This window comes from Salmo salar, chromosome ssa25, assembly GCF_905237065.1.
Source record: "Salmo salar chromosome ssa25, Ssal_v3.1, whole genome shotgun sequence".
Lineage (NCBI taxonomy): Eukaryota > Metazoa > Chordata > Actinopteri > Salmoniformes > Salmonidae > Salmo > Salmo salar.
In genome coordinates, this window is record NC_059466.1 from 41728468 (window position 1) to 41751814 (window position 23347).

General features: G+C 44.0%; 1 long non-coding RNA gene across 1 annotated transcript in view; it reads right to left on the reverse strand.

Moving 5' to 3' along the window:
* LOC123730512 (uncharacterized) overlaps nt 1-23347 on the reverse strand; it is a 68948-nt gene that overhangs the window by 36071 nt on the left and 9530 nt on the right. Inside the window, exon 3 of the long non-coding RNA XR_006761954.1 lies at nt 19831-19903. This is a non-coding gene — a long non-coding RNA (uncharacterized lncRNA). The remainder of the gene's footprint in view (nt 1-19830; nt 19904-23347) is intronic.

The window sequence follows — 23347 nt, forward strand, 5'->3', positions numbered from 1 at the left end:
TGAGAGAACCAGACAGTTGGACTGGTGGTGTGAGAGAACCAGACAGTTGGACTGGGGTCTGAGAGAACCAGAGGAATCTGAGGTGGAGCCATAGGAGTGGCTGTCATTGTACTGCAGTAACACAAAAATAAAAGGTATGTGTGAGGGTGTGTGCATGTGTGTGTGTGTGCGTGTGTGTGTGTGTGTGTGAGTGAGAGAGAGGATGTGTGTGAGCTTGTGTGTGTGTGTGTGAGAGGGTCTGTCTGTGACCGCATTCCTCAGAGGGAGGGGTCACACACACAAATGTGAATACACCATGCTTTCTGAGCGATCCCTAATCTTCCTGTCTAGGCAGGTAGCATTAAGCCTTATTTTAGTGTGGCCATTGTTCATGTTTGTCTCTGGTGGTTCAGGGGTAGATATGCGAGCAGCACTAAAGTAATTAGGTTAGTGTGCTGTTACAATTGAAGACGTGTCACACACACACACACACACACACACACACACACACACACACACACACACACACACACACACACACACACACACACACACACACACACACACACACACACACACACACCTTTCTGAACAGCTGGTAACTGGGGGAGGGCAAGGCGACCACAGAAGGTGACTCTAAACACAGGCGACCGCAGAAGGTGACTCTAAACACAGGCGACCGCAGAAGGTGACTCTAAACACAGGCGACTGAAGCCTACTGTCCATTCAGAAAACCTGCTCTTCTTTCAAGCAATAAGATTGTCCGCTCAGACTGCCCATTCATAAAGAAACACGCACTGAGTTACAGTATATACATTCACTTCCCCTTCTACAACCCGACCCCTCCCTCCCATCTCCTCGTGCTCGGAGTTCATTCATGCTTTCTGCCACTGGGCAAAAGGATTGGACTGTACCATTTACCCCAATTTATAGGGGAGACAACATGACAGAGGAAGGGGGGGGTCGATAGACAGGAAACTATACAACATTCTTATTCTCTACTACATACAGTATCAACCCAACAGAACAAGTCAATGACTGCATAGAACCAATAAAACAGACGTTAGCAACACAATGACTGATATCCTAATGAATTTCTTTGTATTACTTGTGCCCTATACTGTGCCCTTCACAGCTTATTTAAATAACTCACATTTGGAGACAGCATAAGAACTCTGTCATACTTCTGTATCCATGTAATTCTATCAATGTACAAGCTATACACGCTATTACACTCTATGACTATGTAACAGCTATGTAACAGTTATATAACAGCTATGTGACAGTGAATCAGCTATGTAACAGTTATATAACAGCTATGTAACAGTGAATCAGCTATGTAACAGTTATATAACAGCTATGTAACAGTGAATCAGCTATGTAACAGTTATATAACAGCTATGTAACAGTGAATCAGCTATGTAACAGCTAAATAACAGTTATGCAATAGCTATGTAACAGTGAATCAGCTATGTAACAGCTAAATAACAGTTATGCAATAGCTATGTAACAGTGAATCAGCTATGTAACAGCTAAATAACAGTTATGCAATAGCTATGTAACAGTGAATCAGCTATGTAACAGCTAAATAACAGTTATGCAATAGCTATGTAACAGTGAATCAGCTATGTAACAGCTTTGTAACAGCTAAATAACAGTTATGTAACAGCTATGTAACAGTGAATCAGCTGTGTTTTAATCTGAGTAATCTAATAACACTCTGAGGTAACATTCACACGAGTAGTCTCTATTCAATCCAGCACAGCTCCAATACATTACAGTAAATCACTACTATATCTCACTGAGCTTTCAGCTAGAGTACCTCACACAAATATAAACACATCATCCTATTATTACAGGGCTGACAGAGAAAGGATTTCTGTCACAAAGATGCCATTCTTTTCTAAATGCAGTGTCTATTTCTATTCAATAAGAAATGTGTAATTGTGAGTTTTCCTCTAGTCTGGTCTGACTATAGAGGATCAGTGAGCGTTTTCTCAGCCTTAACGTGGACCATATGATATCCATCAGAAGCAGCAGTGCTAACTGGGACTTTTTTCCCCCACTTACCTACTCAGAGCATTTCCTCCTGATGGCTGTGAGCTTCTCGCTGGACCCTCTCCATTTCTCTTTCTCTCTGTCTCTCTCTCTGTGTTGGTCTGTCTCTCTGTCGGTTCCCCTCTTCTTCCACTTTCTCTCTGCCCCCTCCCCGCTCTCTCTGTCAGATAATCTGGGGTTCCCCTCCAGTTTGCCTCTCTCAGGGAGAGAAGAGAGAGAATTGTCTCTCTAACTTCCAAACTTAACTAAACCAAATTCAAAAGAATCTGTCCTTACATGTCTCTCTCTCTCCTTTCTCTCTCTCTCCCTCTCTCTCTCCTCTCTCCCTCTCCCCCCTCTCCTCTCTCTCCTCTCCTCTCCCTTTCTCTTTCTCTTTCAGTCTTTTTTCTCCTTCGGTTACATTCTTCAGAGTGTAATCAGTAACAGGCTTAAAGTGACAGCGCTGTGCTGAAGCCGACACACACACACACACACACACACACACACACACACACACACACACACACACACACACACACACACACACACACACACACACACACACACACACACACACACACTCTCTCACACAGACACGCACACACAGACACGCACACACTCTCTCACACAGACACGCACACACAGACACACACACACTCTCTCACACAGACATGCACACACTCTCTCACATAGACACGCACACACAGACACATACACACTCTCACACAGACACACACACACTCTCTCACACAGACACGCACACAGACACAAACACACAGACACACTCTCTCTCACAGACACACACACACACACTCTCACAGACATACACACACTCACTCTCTCTCTCTCTCTTTAAGTCCCTCTGGGCTAAAGGTGCTTTCCCACCACACTGCCGACCCCGCTCCCGACCCCGCTCTCACAACCCAGCCCTGCCGAGAAAAAAACACTATCACATGTTACAGCATTAACTCTCTCTCTTTCCCCTCTATTCCTCTTTCTTTACCTCTCTCTCTTCCCCCTCTATTCCTCTTTCTTTACCTCTCCCTCTCTTTCCCCCTCTATTCCTCTTTCTTTACCTCTCTTTCCCCCTCTGTTCCTCTTTCTTTACCTCTCCCTCTCTTTCCCCCTCTATTCCTCTTTCTTTACCTCTCCCTCTCTTTCCCCCTCTATTCCTCTTTCTTTACCTCTCCCTCTCTTTCCCCCTCTATTCCTCTTTCTTTACCTCTCCCTCTCTTTCCCCCTCTATTCCTCTTTCTTTACCTCTCCCTCTCTTTCCCCCTCTATTCCTCTTTCTTTACCTCTCCCTCTCTTTCCCCCTCTATTCCTCTTTATCTCTCTCTGTCCCCTCTATTCCCTTCTTTCTCTCTCTCCCTCTTTCCCCTCTATTCCCTTCTTTCTCTCTCTCTCTCTTTCCCCCTCTATTCCTCTTTCTTTATCTCTCTCTCTGCTGTCTGTCTGTCTTTCTGTCTGTCTGTCTGTGTCTCTCTACCTACCTCCCTCCCTCTCTTTCCCTCAGCCCCTCTGACACAGACAGACAGACAGACAGACAGACTCTCTCTTACACACTCTGAGCTGAGACTGAGCTCTTATAGTCCCTTGCTGAAAGGGGCTGAGCCTATCGCAGTGGAGGGCAGTGTCCTGTTACATTCCTCTCAATTGAGAGGTTAGAGAGAGGACACCCATTCAGAAAAAAAGAGAGGGAGAGGTCTCGTTATCAGCTAAGAGACGTCCACATGGTTCTGTCGATTGATTGAAATGAACAGTGAGAGTCCTGTAGATCACAGACAAGACCCATGCACTTCTCTCCTATCTACAGTGACTACTCCCCCTTCACTGTCTCTAGTCTACACCACAGAGAAAGCACCTGGACTTGCAGTCAATCACCTCTGAGACACCTGAGAAATAGGAAATAAGCTGAGATATCAGACACCACAGCACAAATGACATGTACAGGACAGAAGTGTGGATGTCCAGTAGAGAGAGAGAACATTAAAGTGAAAGAAAGAAAGAACATCTTCATCTGCCAGTCCTCACCTCCATTTAACCTTCTCACAACCATACCTTTCCTCACTCTGTTACCAAGAGTAGAGATATAGGAAGGAGCTCGGAAACTGCCACTCCAATAGAAATCCCTGCTCACGATACTTAGCACTGGTGGTTTTTGGCTAGCTCAGCCAATCAGCACAAGTACAGAGACACCAGACCGTGTTCAGTGTCAGAACTGTGCAAAAAGTAAAGTGGTCTTGATTTGAAAAGCCAGAAGAGCAGTGTGTGTAAGGCTGTAGTGTAAGGCTGTAGTGTAAGGCTGTAGTCAGGCTGTAGTGTAAGGCTGTAGTGTAAGGCTGTAGTGTAAGGCTGTAGTCAGGCTGTAGTGTAAGGCTGTAGTGTAAGGCTGTAGTGTAAGGCTGTAGTGTAAGGCTGTAGTCAGGCTGTAGTGTAAGGCTGTAGTGTAAGGCTGTAGTCAGGCTGTAGTGTAAGGCTGTAGTGTAAGGCTGTAGTGTAAGGCTGTAGTCAGGCTGTAGTGTAAGGCTGTAGTGTAAGGCTGTAGTATAAGGCTGTAGTGTAAGGCTGTAGTATAAGGCTGTAGTGTAAGGCTGTAGTGTAAGGCTGTAGTGTAAGGCTGTAGTATAAGGCTGTAGTGTAAGGCTGTAGTGTAAGGCTGTAGTGTAAGGCTGTAGTCAGGCTGTAGTGTAAGGCTGTAGTGTAAGGCTGTAGTGTAAGGCTGTAGTCAGGCTGTAGTGTAAGGCTGTAGTGTAAGGCTGTAGTATAAGGCTGTAGTGTAAGGCTGTAGTGTAAGGCTGTAGTCAGGTTGTAGTGGCTCTTCAGGTTACTACAGATTTATACACACAAGTAATACAAATATATTCTTTAAAAAGACAAGGACTGAAGTAGGACATCTCAATTACTGAAGTAGCCAATGAATTAGCTAATTTAAAATCAGGTCAAAATATGAGTATAATATACATTTAAAACTCTGGAATTTTGTATACAGTTATTGTTATTGAGAGAGAATGGTAACCGGGTAGGGCTCAATAAAACCCAGTTACTACACAATGCATAGTGGTTGAGTAGGGCTCAATAAAACCCAGTTACTACACAATGCATAGTGGTTGGGTAGGGCTCAATAAAACCCAGTTACTACACAATGCATAGTGGTTGAGTAGGGCTCAATAAAACCCAGTTACTACACAATGCATAGTGGTTGGGTGGGGCTGTAGGAAACCCATTACTACAGAATGTACGGAGGGTGGGTGAGGGTGTGTGTGTGAATCACAGCTTGCCATGTGTCAGCAGCAGAGTGAAACTATACGCTCTCTGTCTGTCTGTCATTGTGTTAAGTGGGTGACTCTCAGCTACAGTATGTTAGCTAGCTAGCGTTAGTGTGGTTTAGCTAGCATGACTCAGAGCCATGACTGGCTAAAAGACCGTAGAAGTGAGGGACAAACAGCTGGAATTACCTTTATTTAGCTAGAATGGTGTAATAGTGGAGCAAGAACTGAAATGTCAGAGCATCCTCTATTCCTCTGATATTGATTAGGATGAGTAATATTTATGTAGAAGAGGGGTTTGAAGAGGTTGTGTTAAATTATTTTATAGTCTTGATGTTAGATGTGTTTTCTTAAACTGTACTCATTCTGAACAGCTAAATATATTTTTTTAATTATTTCAACAAAATCTGTATAATATGTATATAGTTCATTTGTATAATGAATAAAACAAATAAAGTTAAAAGTTAACAGAAACCTCAGTAAAACATACATATTTTTTTTATGTACTGGCCCCCCGTGGGAATCGAACCCACAACCCTGGCTTTGCACACACCATGCTGGCGTTGCAAGCACCATGCTCTACCAACTGAGCCACAGGGAAGACTTATTTGCTTAATTCGCTGAACACAACAGGTGCTTATTAGAGAGGCTTCTATTTGAGCCAGGCTTCTATTTCCTTAATGCACACAGCGTTTGCTCATTTGCATAGTTAATTGTTTACGTCCAGCATTCACTTCCAGCATTCACTTCCAGCATTAACCTTTATTTAACTAGTCAAGTCAGTTAAGAGCAAATTCTTACTTACAATGACGGCCTACATTTGAATCACTTTCTTCATTTCCTGCACTAATGTATTATCATTTACACACTGTGTCACATTTATTTTGTCATAGTACGCTTCTATTAAAAATGCTAACTTTTCCATGACAGAATAATTATTCTCCTCTTTGACTGTGTATTTTCGTCAGTTCTCAATTTTGCCAATAGAGGGCAACCTGATGATTTCTAGGGGTCTGTACTCCCAAAGTTGTTGACTGTTTTTGTGCTTGCCAGTTAGCTAGCAGTTCTCAACTGTTAGAAGCCAATGGCTGGCAATTTCTTACTAGCGATAAAAACAGATGATTGCCATAATTTTGCAGAGTCATTACTGAATTATATAATGTAAAAAAAGAAACAATAAACCTTGTAAACAATGAATGGTAATTCATGGTAACCTCGTAAATAATTCATTTAGACCCGGCATTTATTTGGAACCGGCGTTAATTTGAAATGTGTGCAGTTGCCCAGCTATTACAGTTTTTTTTTAATCGCTTTGGTACTATTTTCACAAGTAAAAATGTTGTTCTTTCAAAACTTTAATCACATTTTCAATTGACTGAGTACAACTCACAAAATCCCACAGTGACTGTTTCAGCAACCCTAATCAGTGTTTCATCTAAAAATATCTTTCATATAAAGTCATTGCCTTTCACAATACTCACAATACTTTGATATGATTCTTTTCTCATTAGTTTAAATACATCTGACCATCACTTTATCCAACTGTGATTAATGGTTAATCACTTAACCATTTGTTAAACCTATAGATTTTAAACTGGCTTGTCTACTATATATGGATTTAGAACTACAGAAATAAAATGTGTGTTTGTAAAGTACAAATATCTAAATGACACATGATAACCATACATAATGATCAAAGAGGTCAAAGAGGTGGGCATGGGCCCTGTCAAAGAGGTGGGCATGGATCCTGTCAAAGAGGTGGGCATGGATCCCGTCAAAGAGGTGGGCATGGATCCCGTCAAAGAGGTGGGCATGGATCCCGTCAAAGAGGTGGGCATGGGCCCTGTCAAAGAGGTGGGCATGAATCCCGTCAAAGAGGTGGGCATGGATCCTGTCAAAGACTGGTTAGTCTGCAGGATGTGAACTATGCTTCACCATTACATTTACGTTAATTGACATTGTAATGCATGTAAATTCACAAAACATGTTCCAGTATTGTTTCAGTATGATCTATTGACAGTAAAGTCTGTTCTACCTTCAGAATTGACAGAAGACCACATGGTGGTGGCCGTGGCCGTGTGCTGACCAATCAGCAGGAGTGGGCCGTGGTGGAAATAGTGAGAGACAGGAATGACAGATGAAACACATTTACCTGGTGCCTTTTGAGAGAAACAACGACCAGGTGAAACAACTGCTGGTCGAGTATGTTCAGGTACAGCACTATATACTGTATTACTGTTACTATTAATGCACACGATACTTCACAATATCATACTGGAACTATACTGTAAAAATACCACAATATATTTTTAGAGGGTGATGGGGCTTGATGCTGCTGTGAACCATCACAAGTATATCTTTGTTGATGAAGCGGCCTTCAACCTGGCCAAACTCGATGCCGTAGGCGGAACCTCATCGGCCAACGTGCGACCGTCCAAGTGCCTGGACAACGTGGGGCATGGTTTCTGGTCCATCTCCGATTCATGACCCTATATCTGCCCCCATACTCTCCTTTCCTCAACCCTGCTGAGGATTTGTTTTCAGCATGGAGGTGGAAGGTGTACGATCGCCTTCCCCATGAGCGTGCCACCCTCCTTCTGGCCATGGATGAGGCATGCGACGACATCAATGCAGACCAATGTCAAGCTTGGATTCACAATGCCAAAAGGTTTTTCCCGTGGTGCATGAACAATGACGACATTCACTGTGATGTGGATGAGAATTTATCCCAAATGCTCAAGACAGGCTTGATGCAAATGAATGCATGATAAATGTTTAATTTGTTTAACTGAACTTCTTACATTTGATTACAGACAGTACACCTGTGTTGCAATTATATCTGAAAAATAACATGGTTTATTTGCATGATTGTAGAGAATGTCTTCTTGATTACACATTGTATAGATATTTTGGAAATGATAGATTTTCTGTACATTTTGTTGGGTAATATAAGTGAAAACGGTGTAATCTACTATAATCTACAGCACTGCAGCATATTACTTTCAGCAATTTAAGGGCCATTTGAAAGGTGTAACTTGCATTGTTTGCTATTGAATTAACTGGTAGTTTAAAACGAAATTATGTCATTATGTTGTGTTTTGTTGAGTAAACCAATGTTCTCATTACATTTAACAATAACCGTATATTTTGAATAAATGTTTGTGTGGTGAGAGATGTTAACAATCCAAATGAATGCACAACGACAGGTTTGGAATGAAAGACTGACTGGCTGCGTTACAAGTGGGACCAGTTTGGAGTTCTGAAAATGTACCATATACTTGTTGAAATAGTACCAAAGCTATTATAAAAAATGTAAAAGGGTCAGGCGGCTATTTCAGACTGCATTTAATAGAAGTTTTACGGTACACCAGACATTAGGAACACCTTCCTAATATTGAGTTGCACCACCCCCCTTTTTCTCCTCAGAACAGCCTCACTTCATCAGGGCATGGACTCTACAAGGTGTCAAAAGCGTCCCACAGGGAAAGGGGGGATACGTCTTCCACATTTAACCCAACCCTTCCTGATTTAGAGAGGTGTGTGTTCATCCACATCATCGGCGCCCGGAGGAATAGTGGGTTAAATGCGTTGCTCACCTTTTGGTTAGTGTCCCAACGTTCCTACACACCAGGCTACCCCTCGCCTACAATGCTGGCCCATGTTGACTCCAGTGCTTCCCACAGTTGCTTCAAGTTGGCTGGATGTCAGAATTCAATAAATCTGATTTTTTATAAAAATAAAGACTTGCTAATGTGTCAAAATTCAGTATTCTGTGCGCCCCTTGACTTCCAGGAAGATTTTAACCAATTTTAACCAAGTTTTTCCCATCAATGTAAAGACCTAGTTATTTTGTTGCTTTGTCAAAGTAATTTCTTAAGATACGTTTTTATTGCATGTGATTATTGATTCATTTTAAGGTCACCCTGTGAACTAAACTCTCGTTATAATATGGTGATACTATTCCATGCAATTTTTTTGTCAGAAGACACATTGAACATCTACTAGTCAGATGATAGTGTGAAAGCAGGTGGGCTGGTTCTACTCTCTATGGACGTTTTGTGGTGTTTTGTGATCCATTAGAGCAGAACACGTCAACCCTGTTACCGTCAACCCTGTTACCGTCAACCCTGTTACCGTCAACCCTGTTACGGTCAACCCTGTTACGGTCAACCCTGTTACGGTCAACCCTGTTACGGTCAACCCTGTTACAGTCAACCCTGTTACCCATAGATAGACAGGCTATATTTTTTAGTTGTAACAGGTTGTTAGGTCAACCCTGTTACTTTATTTGGCACTTAATAAGCACTTAATATAGTCATTTATTTATTTAACCTCTTGCAATGGGAAAACATGTTTTTTATGAAGTTGAACATGTACTCTTCATGACAGAATGGTAAAATTAGGTGAAATCAAAAGTTTTTTTTCTCACCAAGTTACACATCTCAAAAAGGCACCGAATTGGTGGAACGACTCAATAATGGTAAAAATAATCAATGCAACTGTAATATGTTAACTTAAATTGTTTGTGATCTACGGTGTCAATATATTGCAGACGCCTCAGGCTATCAGGTCATTGACAGTCATAGCAACATGATGCCAAAACTCACAATCAATAACCTAGTGGCGTCACACTGCAGAGCACAGAGGATACCTTTAGCCTGTGATGACAATGATCCCATGGAAATGTGCCCGCACGCACGCACGCACGCACGCACGCACGCACGCACGCACGCACGCACGCACGCACGCACACACACACACACACACACACACACACACACACACACACACACACACACACACACATCCTCTCTAAATAAGACTCTTTCACAGCCATGTTGGAATGTCTCAGTCAGCTGAGGACAGGCTGATGTAACAGAGCCTCAGCTGAGAGAGAGCATGCCAGACCAGAACCCTGTCCCTGGTTGTGTGTCTGTCTGTATGTTTCTGTATGTGTGTCTGTCTGTCTGGCAGACTTGCTGATTATTATATTAGGCTGGCGGTGTCGTCTAGCCCAGAGACATAGGGAGCAGAAGGACAGAGGGACAGAGGGATCAGAAGGGCAGAGAGATCGAGGGAGCAGAGGGACAGAGGGAGCAGAGGGACAGAGGGAGCAGAGGGACAGAGGGAGCAGAGAGAGCAGAGAGAGCAGAGAGACAGAGGGAGCAGAGGGACAGAGAGAGCAGAGAGACAGAGGGAGCAGAGGGACAGAGAGAGCAGAGGGAGCCGAGAGAGCAGAGAGACAGAGGGAGCAGAGGGACAGAGGGAGCAGAGGGACAGAGGGAGCAGAGGGACAGAGGGAGCAGAGGGACAGAGGGAGCAGAGGGACAGAGGGAGCAGAGGGACAGAGGGACAGAGGGAGCAGAGAGAGCAGAGGGAGCAGAGAGAGCAGAGAGACAGAGGGAGCAGAGGGACAGAGAGAGCAGAGGGAGCAGAGAGAGCAGAGAGACAGAGGGAGCAGAGGGACAGAGGGAGCAGAGGGAGCAGAGAGAGCAGAGAGACAGAGGGAGCAGAGGGAGCAGAGGGACAGAGGGAGCAGAGAGACAGAGGGAGCAGAGGGACAGAGGGAGCAGAGAGAGCAGAGAGACAGAGGGAGCAGAGGGAGCAGAGAGACAGAGGGAGCAGAGGGACAGAGGGAGCAGAGGGACAGAGGGAGCAGAGAGACAGAGGGAGCAGAGGGACAGAGGGAGCAGAGAGAGCAGAGAGACAGAGGGAGCAGAGGGAGCAGAGGGAGCAGAGAGACAGAGGGAGCAGAGTGACAGAGGGAGCAGAGGGAGCAGAGAGATAAAGGGATGGAGAGATGGAGGGAGCAGAGAGACAGAGGGAGCAGAGGGACAGAGGGAGCAGAGGGAGCAGAGGGAGCAGAGGGACAGAGGGAGCAGAGGGAGCAGAGGGACAGAGTAATAGGAGGGCAGAGCGATAGAGGGAGCAGAGTGACAGATGGACAGAGGGAGCAGAGAGATAAAGGGATGGAGAGATGGAGGGAGCAGAGGTACAGAGGAATAGGGAGACAGAGGGAGCGTGAGAGACGCAGCCATGATGTCATAGTCACACTGCCTTCTCTCTCCAGATAGCACCGCTTGTTTAACCTTCTACCCCACTGCCCTCCCGGGTGTGTGGATGTGTGAGTGAGGGGGTCAGTATGTCTGGTCTTTCTGTCCTGCTCTTTTAAAAGCACAGTGAGAGACAGACAGACAGTTCCATGGAAGCCCTGGGCTGATTAACACACTGCAGTGAGCACAGAGACCTTGCCTTGAGCCAGGCATGACACACAAAGTATACCAGGGACGACCAACACATGACTAACATTATGTAGTAGAATAATTCTACAAGTAGTATGTAGTAGTACTAATAGTTGTAGTGGTCCCAGCAGGCAAAGTTGGTTGAAGTGACGTCATAACAACCAGTTCAAGACCAAAATTAAAACCCTTATTTGAATCAGACAGGGGAGTAGTCATAGTGGTAGTAATAGATGAAGTAGTATTAATACTATATAGTCATTATATTAATCAGTTTTGACTACTGGGGTAGTAGTCATAGTGGTAGTAATAGATGAAGTAGTAAGACTATATTAATAGTAGTACTCCTGTATACAAAGCAAGAGGCATTGATCCGTTGTGTTTGGTGTGACGTGGGTGGTCTTGTTGGTGTGGGTGGGGTGTGATGTAGTGAGGGTGGGTTTAAAGACAGTGGCGCTCTGTAGATGGGAGGAAGTGTGTGTGGGTGTTACACACTGTGTGGGAGACTCTTTAAAGGAGCCTACTAGTCTGCCTTTGCGTCCCTTCCCGTCTCCTTAACTCCTCTCTTCCTTTTCCCCTTCCTAGAAACAAGGTGTCAGAGGAAATGCAGCTGAAGGCATATCTCTCACACTCTCACTCTCACTCACTCTCTCTCACGCACCTCTCGCTCACTCACCTCTCTCTCACTCACCTCTCTCTCTCTCTCTCTCTCACCTCTCTCTCCTCTCTCTCTCTCTCTCACCTCTCTCTCGCTCACCTCTACATACACACAGTTCATTTCCTTGTTACTTTGGTCAGGCTTCCCCTCATGTATCTTTGAGTGGGCAAGCCAATATGAGAGTCACAGCCTCCCCCACACACAGACAGTGGGACGAGCAAACGCCCTCATCCTGGACGTTTGCAGGCGAAGCGTGTTCTTTTTAAACATTCCATTCTCCTCTGCCACACCGAGCAGGGTTTCCTGCTCTGTCTCGCTCTCTCTCTCTCACAAAAACCCACACACACACCCCTCCCTCCAACCTGTCCCACACCTGTTAATTTAAATGCATTCCAGGTGACTACCTGAAACTGGTTGAGAGAATGCCAATAGTGTGCAAGTTGTCATCAAGGCAAAGGGTGGCTACTTTGAAGAATCTAAAATCTAAAATATATTGATTCCATATGTGTTATTTCATAGTTTTGACGTCTTCACTATTATTCTACAATGTAGAAAATAGTAAAAATAAAGAAAACCCTCGGGATCGGTGTCCCTATACCGGGATGGTTGTTGCTAACATGAGCAATTGTGACTAGAATGACGTTGTAAGTAACAGCAAACTTTCCAGGACATAGACATGTCTTATACGGGCAGAAAGCTTAAATTATTGTTAATCTAATAACTGCACTGTCCAATTTACAGTAGCTATTACATTGACAAAATACCATGCTTTTGTTTGAGGAGAGTGCAAAAACAACAAACCACCTTTAATCGCGGCAACTTGTTTGATACATTCACCTCTGAAGGTAAATAATGTAATTACATTCAATAATCTGGCTCTGATTTGTCATCCTGAGGGTCCCAGAGATCAAATGTAGAGTAGTTTAGTTTGATAAAATCTATTTTTATATTCAAATGTAGGAACTGGGGTCTACAGTTTGACCCCACTGCTGTCTCTGGCTCCACACCCACCCCGCCCGGCCATCTAGATGTGTGAAAGTTAGTGTATAAGCTAATGATGCATCATGTATGACATGTACTTGAAAATGTATCAATTGACCAATTCGGCACATTTGGGCAGACATGATCCAAAATACTGTGCAATATTGCAATGCTTCAACTGGATCAATCTGAAACTGTGCATACACACTGCTGCCATCTAGCGGCCAAAATCTAAATTGCCCATAAACTGCAATATTATATTATGGCCTTTCTCTTGCATTTCAAAGATGATAAAAAAATAAAAAGTAGAAAACTAATGTTTTTTTGTTTGTATTATCTTTTACCAGATCTAATGTGTCATATTCTCCTACATTCATTTCACATTTCCACAAACTTCAAAGTGTTTCCTTTCAAATGGTACCAGGAATATGCGTATCCTTGTTTCAGGTCCTGAGCTACAGGCAGAAAGATTTGGGTATTTCATTTTAGGCGATAATTGAAAAAAAGGGCCCGATCCTCAAGAGTTTTAATGAGTAGGTGTGACCAAACTTTTGACTGGTACTGTATACATAATATGACATTTGAAATGTCTTTATTCTTTTGATACTTTTGTAAGTGTAATGTTTACTATACATTTTTTATTGTTTGTTTCACTTTTGTTTATTATCTATTTCACTTGCCTTGGTAATGTAAACATATGTTGCCCATGCCAATGAAGCCCTTAAATTGAATTGAAATTGAATTGAGAGAGAGAGAGAGAGAGAGAGAGAGGGGGAGGGGGTGAGACAGAGATACATAGTGAAAAAGACAAAGAGAGAGAGAAAAAAGGACTCTTTTCACAGCTGTTCAGGGATGGAATGTCACAGGGTCTACTTCCTGCAGTGCACGGCTGTCTCTGTACGTCTCACTTCCTGTTTCCCTCAGGGGAATCCAGGAGCTGATTATGTAAGTATGTGTGTATGTATGTGTGTTGCATGAATATGTATGTCTGTGAATATGTATGTGTGTTGCATGAATATGTATGTCTGTGAATATGTATGTGTGTGTCCCTAATTCAGGACCCCCCCCCACAGTGTCAGAGTGGTCTCTCCCTCCCTGGTTTGACTTCCTGGTTTTCTTGTATTGTCCGCTGGCTCGTGCCATTGCATGTGATAGAGGGATGTGAGAATAGACTTCTGGACCCGGCACCCTTCATGTTCGGTCTCTGATTACACAATGTTTTCCTCTACGAAATGATTACGATATGATTCTGGAAACAGAGCCACGTTACTACACAGTCTCATGTGTAGGGTTGTGTTCATTAGGCACCAAGCAGAAGAAAAGGGACTAAAACAAGGAGGGACTATAATGGTAAAGCTAATTTTGCTTTTCCATTATAGACCCCAATGAACACAGTCCAGATTTGCATACATTTTAGTCATTCTTATCTAGAATGACATACAGGAGTAATTAGGGTTAAGTGCCTTGCTCAAGGGAACATTGACAGATTTTTCACCTAGTCGGCTCGGGGATTCAAACCAGCAACATTTCTGTTACTGTCCCAATGCTCTTAACCACTAGGCTACCTGCCACTGTGTTATACAGTATGCATTTTGTTATTTGCCACAAACATTGCAATTCACTCACACAGTCATGTCCAGTATGACTAAAGCTGTTTTGGAGAAAGATCAGGACAACGCATCTGTCTGTTCCTCTGTTCTGTGCCTCCAACTTTATGACTAATGGCTGTGTGTGTGTGTGTGTGTGTGTGTGTGTGTGTGTGTGTGTGTGTGTGTGTGTGTGTGTGTGTGTGTGTGTGTGTGTGTGTGTGTGTGTGTGTGTGTGTCTGGGTTTCCATTAGGAAAATGTGGCACCGGACATTAGATCGGCAGCATTTAAATTTACCGGACGTTTGAGACATTTACCAGACCCATATGCATTGGGTGCGTAACCTGATTAGGACATCCATCCACGGTGCTCAAAATGACTTGAAACCACATTTACATTAGGGTAATTCATATTAACAGAACATGCAAGGTGAGGATGCAGGGATTTGCCGTCCTTCTTACCTAATTCTGATTCACACTTTGAAGATGTTAGAATAACTGTCCACATTTACTTTTCCTCAGACAACAAGAAGAGTATCGAACAGAAAAATCAGTAGCCTACGTCAATCTACTATCCCCCATTGTAGAAAAGTTAACCTATTTTATTGATCAGCTTTCGAGGAAGAAATATCCTATTATAAACAGACTCTGAGACAGATGATAGATCCCAAAATCAGTAAGCTGAGGCTACATTAAACATTAAAAAAGAAAACGTTAAAAACCAATGACCCTGATGCAACAGATAACAACGTTTAGCTTAAAATGTTGATAAACTACTATTTCTTGACATTATAAGCGGAGCAATGTGCACAAGGCAGTAGGCTGGGCGGGAATGTTCCTTCCAAAACGCAATTAGTGAGAAAATACGTGAGAGCGGTTTCATGTGACATGGATACAAATATCCAGTAGAAATGTAGAAACAGGGTCTAATATGAAACAAGTAGCATAGGTTGCTAATATGACTGATTTTGGCTAGACTACTTTGAAGCAAGCTAAGACATGCCTCATAATATGTAGTAGAAAGTTCAGGTTTCAAACAATGAAGTATACTGTATGTTTTCAAAATGAAATGTGTACTGCCTCCAGCTCATTGAAAAGTGGTGTGTGATGCGCTGATGAAGCCATCAGTTGCCGATATTTGCTGTTTGAGATGCTGCAGCAGCAATGAATAGACTAAAAAGCATTATTTCGCAATGGGATTTTTTGTTATTCTCAGGGACAATTGAGCAGCGCCAATTTTATTTATCAGCTTTCCAAATGTTTTATCGGCCAAATACCTGCTATTACCGGCTAATGGAAGCCATGGTGTGTGTGGTGTGTGTGTGTGTGTGTGTGTGTGTGTGTGTGTGTGTGTGTGTGTACAGTATATACAGTTGAAGTCAGAAGTTTACATACACCTTACCCAAATACATTTAAACTCAGTTTTTCACAATTCCTGACATTTAATTCTAGTAAAAATTCCCTGTTTTAGGTCAGTTAGGATCACCACTTTATTTTAAGAATGTGAAATGTCAAAATAATAGCAGAGAGAAAGATTTATTTCAGCTTTTATTTCTTTCATCACATTCCCAGTGGGTCAGAAGTTTACATGCACTCAATTAGTATTTGGTAGCATTGCCTTTACATTTTTTGGCTTGGTCAAACGTTTTGGGTAGCCTTCCACAAGCTTTACACAATACATTGGGTGAATTTTGGCCCATTCCTCCCGACAGAGCTGGTTTAACTGAATCAGGTTTGTAGGCCTCCTTGCTCGCACACGCTTTGTCAGTATCGCCCACAAGTTTTCTATAGAATTGAGGTGAAGGCTTTGTGATGGCCACTCCAATACCTTGACTTTGTTGTACTTAGCCATTTTGCCACAACTTTGGAAGTATGCTTGGGTTCATTGTCCATTTGGAAGACCCATTTGGGACCAAGCTTTAACTTCCTGACTGATGTCTTGCGATGTTGCTTCAATATACCCACATCATTTTCCTTCTCATGATGCCATCTATTTTTTGAAGTGCACCAGTCCCGCCTGCAGCAAAGCACACCCACAACATGATGCTGCCACCCCCGTGCTTCACGGTGGGGATGGTGTTCTTCGGCTTGCAAGACTCCCCCTTTTTCCTCCAAACATAACGATGGTCATTATGGCCCAACAGTTCTATTTCTGTTTCATCAGACCAGAGGACATTTCTCCAAAAAGTACGATCTTTGTCCCCATTGTCAGTTGCAAACCGTAGTCTGGCTTTTTTTATGGTGGTTTTGGAGCAGAGGCTTCTTCCTTGCTGAGTGGCCTTTCAGGTTATGTCGGTATAGGACTCGTTTTACTGTGGATATAGATACTTTTGTACCTTTTTCCTCCAGCATCTTCACACGGTCCTTTGCTGGGATTGATTTACACTTTTCGCACCAAAGTACGTTCATCTCTAGGAGACAGAACGCACCTCCTTCCTGAGCGGTGTGACGGCTGTGTGGTCCCATGGTGTTTATACTTGCGTACTATTGTTTGTACAGATGAACGTGGTACCTTCAGGCATTTGGAAATTGCTCCCATGGATGAACCAGACTTGTGGAGGTCTACAAATCTTTTTCTGAGGTCTTGGCTGATTTCTTTTGATTTTCCCATGATGTCAAGCAAATACGCACTGAGTTTGAAGGTAGGCCTTGAAATACATCCACAGGTACACCTCCAATTGACTCAAATGATGTCAATTTACCAATAAGAAGCTTCTAAAGACATGACATAATTTTCTGGAATTTTCCAAGCTGTTTAAAGGCACAGTCAATTTAGTGTATGTAAACTTCTGACCCACGGGAATTGTGATTCAGTGAATTATAAGTGAAATAATCTGTCTGGGAACAATTGTTGGAAAAATTACTTGTGTCATGCACAAAGTAGATGTGCTAACGGACTTGCCAAAACTATATTTTGTTATCAAGAAATTTGTGGAGTGGTTGAAAAACGAGTTTTAATTACTCCAACCTAAGCGTATGTAAACTTCCGACTTCAACTGTAAATATATAATATGATTTATTATAAACTGGGTGGTTCGAGCCCTGAATGCTGATTGGCTGACAGCCGTGGTATATCAGACTGTATACCACGGGTATGACAAAACATTTATTTTTACTGCTCTAATTACGTTGGTAACCAGTTTATAATAGCAATAAGGCACCTTGGGGGTTTGTGATATATGGCCAATATACCACGGCTAAGGGCCGTGTCCAGGCACTCCGCTTTGCGTCGTCCTTTAGAACAGCCCTTAGACGTGGTATATTGGCCACATACCACACCCCTTCGTGCCTTATTGCTTAATTACGTCACAGCTCTGTGAGAAGATAGAGGTCACATAGAAGACAGGGTAAAGTGTGAGAACACAGAGGACTCAGAACAGTATTCTGCCAACAATGTCTGAGCTGCAACATCTGCCTGAGAAGAGATGTAGAATGCAGACAGACAGGATGACAAACCCTCTAATGAACTTTACATGTATTTTACACTGCTGGTCAAACGTTTTAGAATACCTACTCATTCAAGGGTTTTTCTTTATTATGTACTATTTCCTAAATTATAGAATAATAGTGAAAACATCAAAACTATGAAATAACACATATGGAATCATGTAGTAACCAAAAAAGTGTTTAACAAATCTAAATATATTTTATATTTGAGATTCTTCAAATAGCCACCCTTTGCCTTCATGACAGCTTTGCACACTCTTGGCATTCTCTCAACCAAGTCAACTGTGCACAATATAGATGTACAATGCAGCAACTGCATTTAGATTCTCTCTCTCTCTCTGTGTGTGTGTGTGTGTGTACGCTAGCTAAAACACCTTCTATATGTTGTAGGGCAGAGAGCTCCCTTGTTCGAGGCAGCAGTTCCAACTGACTCACCGACCTCTACCCACTCTTCCCACCCACTCCCTTTCTCCTCTCTTTCTCTCTCTGTCCTCTCCTCCCACTCCCTTTCTCTCTCTGTCATCTCCTCCCACTCCCTCTCCCACTCAGCCCCAGCCTCTACCCCGGCGTGGGAGTAAGCATATCCCAGTACGAGAGCCTCCGGTGGGGCACACATACAGCGAGCATGGGCCTACGGTTCTGTAGCTTTGGCTTTCATTCTCTCTCCCACACACACACACACACACACACACACACACACACACACACTCTCTACCCACATGAGGAACCCACACTGAGAGCTCCCCTTTAATGTCATGTGTCTTACATCTGAGGAGAGCAGAGGCAGGGGAAACATGGGGGAGTGTGTGGGCTGAGTGTGTGTGTGTGTGTGTGTGTGTGTGTGTGTGTGTGTGTGTGTGTGTGTGTGTGTGTGTGTGTGTGTGTGTGTGTGTGTGTGTGTGTATGTGTGTGTGTGTGTGTGTGTGTTAACTGTGCGAATCACTATGCCTTTTGAATTCAGTTCACATTCAGACAAACCATTAGTCCTTTGGTGTCCTTCTTGGTAGACTTGTACTCACAGGAGCTAAATCACTCAGATAGCTTTTATTGCCAGAGCTAAATAGCATCCAGTCCCTCTCAAAATAATTCAAGATTCATGAATTATGATCTGATGATTAGACACACTGAAGGAGGTATTATGTTAAAACAGATGAAGAACAGATTGAAAGATTGAGAGAATGAGAGAACTGAGAGAATGATAGAATGATAGAATGAGAGAATGAGAGAATGACAGAATGAAATAATGAGAACACTGAGAGAATGACAGAATGAAATAATGAGAGAATGAGAGAATGAGTAGTGGATCCTCTAAATGTAAGTGCAACCCTTGGACTGAATTAGACATTGAACATCCTCAACCCAAAACTGCAGAAATTGTGAACTAATTCACTAAATAGATACAGAAACTCACCAAGTGAAAGTGTCTGACTATAGTCAGAATGTATAGGGAGAGAGCTAGACTGGTACAGTACTTCCACAGGTATTTTCCCTCTTTGAAGACAATTGTAAAATCTATAACAGGTATAGTTTTTAGCAATCAAGATGTTTGGGTCTACATCGGAGGGCCTGGTCACACAGGACAACGTTATTCCTCTAGAAGCTCTGTATAACAGATAGAAAGACCAATATCTTACCGGTAGAAGAATGGATGACCAATGTCAATCATCTCCACTTTGTCAATCATCTTCACCTTGGCGATTTCAGCTTCTGAAAAAACAGGTAATAGAGAACATTATATAATACATAATTTCATAATGAGATATTCTGGAATTATTTAACAAAAAACAGACTTGTTTATGTTCACAATCACTTGCATAATAAATTCCCATCCTGTGAAGTGTCTTGGTATACAGACGGACCAGATTGCTCATTGGAATATGTACCATTTGTATGTGGGCGACTGTGGGCAGTCTCTGTCCTTCCAGTTCCCCATCTAGTTCCAACAATTAGTTAGCTCCTCCAGGGAACAACCCAACCACAAACCTTACCTCATCATCTGTCCACTTATATGAGGAAAACACTGTTTTACATCATTTGAAATGGCCCATTCACTATGACTAGATGTAGAAACTCATCAATAAGATGTTTTAAGAAACATTTAGATATAAAACATCTTGATTTTGTTCTATTCTAAATAGATGGAGGCTATTTATTCATATTGTGTATTTCATAATGTGTCTTTGGTAAATGTTCAAATCTTACAATTCAAGTTCCTCTGGCTGTAGTATAATCACATGGTGTGTTGGACATGAGATTGCTGTAGGTGTCTCACAGATGTCCCCTGGCTGTTGCATGACTTCAATATTAAAGCCCCCATGATGTCTTTTTAAATGTATTTCTAAATCATCACTTTATGTCAAATAAATCACTGTATGTGTTTATTCTTGTAATATAATACCTCAAAATAATTTTTTTATCATTTATTTCCCTGAGCCTCCTTGGGTCACTGAAAGGCTCAGTCCGATTATGTGGGTGTAGGGATACAAATGTGAATATAGTTATATATATAGTGTCACGACTTCCGCCGAAGTTGGTCCCTCTCCTTGTTCGGGCGGCGTTCGAAGTCACCGACCTTCTAGCCATCGCTGATCCTCTTTTCATTTTCCTTTGGTTTTGTCTTGTCTTCCATCACACCTGGTTCCAATCCCATCAATTACATGTTGTGTATTTAACCCTCTGTTCCCCCTCATGTCCTTGTCGGTGATTGTTTATTGTAAGTGCTTGTGCACGTCTGTCCTGGTGTGCGGCGGGTCATGTACCCATTATTTGATTGTTCTGTTTTCCGGTGGGTTTTTTGTTATTAAACTACGCCGTTTGGAAACACAGTTTTTGCTCTCCTGCATCTGACTTCTCTGCCGCCAGTACACACCCCTTACAGAATCACCGACCAGACTATGGAGTCAGCAGGAGCAGGTACCCCGGGTATAGGGGTGGAGGAGCGCGTCCGGGAGCACGCAGCAATGCTCCACCATCTTGGAGCCACCATGGACCGCGTTGTCCAGACTATGGACCGCTGAGAGAGACAGGGAGTTCTTCCAGTGCCTCCACCAGCACAACCGGGGTCTCCTCTGAGCGCCCCTCTTCCTCCTGGTCCCAGTGGGATTCGTCTCTCCCTGCCCCAGGAATACGACGGAAAGGCTGCGAACTGCCAGGGGTTCCTTCATCAACTGGACCTATACCTGGCCACCGTCCACCCGGCTCCATCGGGCCGTGAGAGGGTGTCCGCCCTCGCCTTGTGCCTCACCGGGAAAGCCCTGGAGTGGGCCAACGCCGTGTGGAGAGAGGGAGATGCGGACCAGTTTGAGGAGTTCACCCGCCGTTTCCGGGCAGTCTTCGACCACCCGCCCGAGGGTAGAGCGACAGGTGAGCGCCTCTTCCATCTGAGGCAGGAGACAAGGAGCGCCCAGGAGTTCGCCCTGGAGTTGAGGACCCTGGCTGCCGGCGCGGGATGGAGCGACAGGGCCCTGATCGACCATTACCGCTGCAGTCTGCGCGAGGACGTCCGTCGGGAGTTTGCCTGCAGAGACACCACCCTCATGTTTGACCAGCTGGTGGACTTGTCCATCCGGCTGGACAACCTGCTGGCTACCCGCGGACATTCTGATTGGGGTCTGGTGGCTCCATCCTCCCGCACCCCCTCTCCGATACCCATGGAGCTGGGAGGGGCAGTGCGCAGGGAGACCGGTGGGGGTTCCAGCTCGTGCACCATCTGTGGCCGCAGAGGTCACACTGCTGGTCGGTGCCGGGTTGGTTCCTCTGGGTATCGAGGCAGCAGGCAGGGCGCTCTGGCTTCACCCCAGGTGAGCCGGCACCATTCCAACCCAGAACCCTCTGTTGCACATATGTTTGTGTTTGTCACTTTCCCTGAGTTTTCCCCGCATTCCCAGCATAAGGTGCTCGTCGATTCAGGCGCAGCTGGGAATTTTATTGATAGAGCGTTAGCCTATAGTTTTGGGATCCCCATTGTTCCCGTGACTATGCCTTTCCCCGTTCACGCCTTAGATAGTCGACCATTAGGGTCAGGGTTGATTAGGGAGGTCGCCGCTCCTTTGGGCATGGTGACGCAGGGGGGTCACAAGGAGAGAATTAGTCTCTTCCTTATTGACTCTCCTGCTTTTCCCGTGGTGCTGGGCCTACCCTGGTTAGCTGTCATAACCCCACTGTTTCTTGGCCACAGAGGGCTCTCACGGGGTGGTCGCGAGAGTGCTCAGGTAGGTGTTTAGAGGTTTCCGTTGGTGCTACTACGGTGGAGAGTCCAGACCAGGTCTCTACCGTGCGCATTCCCCCTGAATATGCCGATTTGGCTCTCGCCTTCTCTAAAAAGAAGACTCAATTACCACCTCATCGACGGGGCGATTGTGCGATAAATCTCCTTGTAGACGCTGCACTTCCCAGGAGTCATGTGTATCCCCCTCTCACAGGCGGAGGCTATGGAAACATATGTCTCCGAATCCCTGCGTCAGGGGTACATTCGTTCCTCCACTTCACCCGCCTCCTCGAGTTTCTTTTTTGTGAAGAAGAAGGAGGGAGGTCTGCGCCCATGTATTGACTATCGGGGTCTGAATCAGATCACTGTGAGGTATAGTTACCCACTACCGCTCATAGCCACAGCAATTGAGTCAATGCACGGGGCACTATTCTTCACCAAACTAGATCTCAGGAGCGCTTACAACCTGGTGCGTATCCGGGAGGGAGACGAGTGGAAGACGGCTTTCAGTACCACCTCAGGGCACTATGAGTACCTCGTCATGCCATACGGGTTGATGAATGCGCCATCAGTCTTCCAAGCCTTTGTAGACTAGATTTTCAGGGACCTGCACGGGCAGGGTGTGGTGGTGTATATTGATGACATTTTGATATACTCCGCTACACGCGCCAAGCATGTTTCTAGCTAGTTGCGGTCGAGACTAGTAGCTAGCTAACTAGCTAGCTAACTAGCTAGAAGCAGCACAACAATATCATGTCCTTTGCTTTTAATAATAATAGTTAGCTAGAATAATAACTATTTAGAGATGTGCTTTTTGAAACGTAGAGTTGACTGCTGCTGCTTGTTTGGAAAGAACTTTGATGAAGGATGCTGCTAGCAAATCCACTGGCTAAGAAACAATTGCTGCTTTGCAGCCAGCTACTGCACATCTCTTTTGCTTTTGT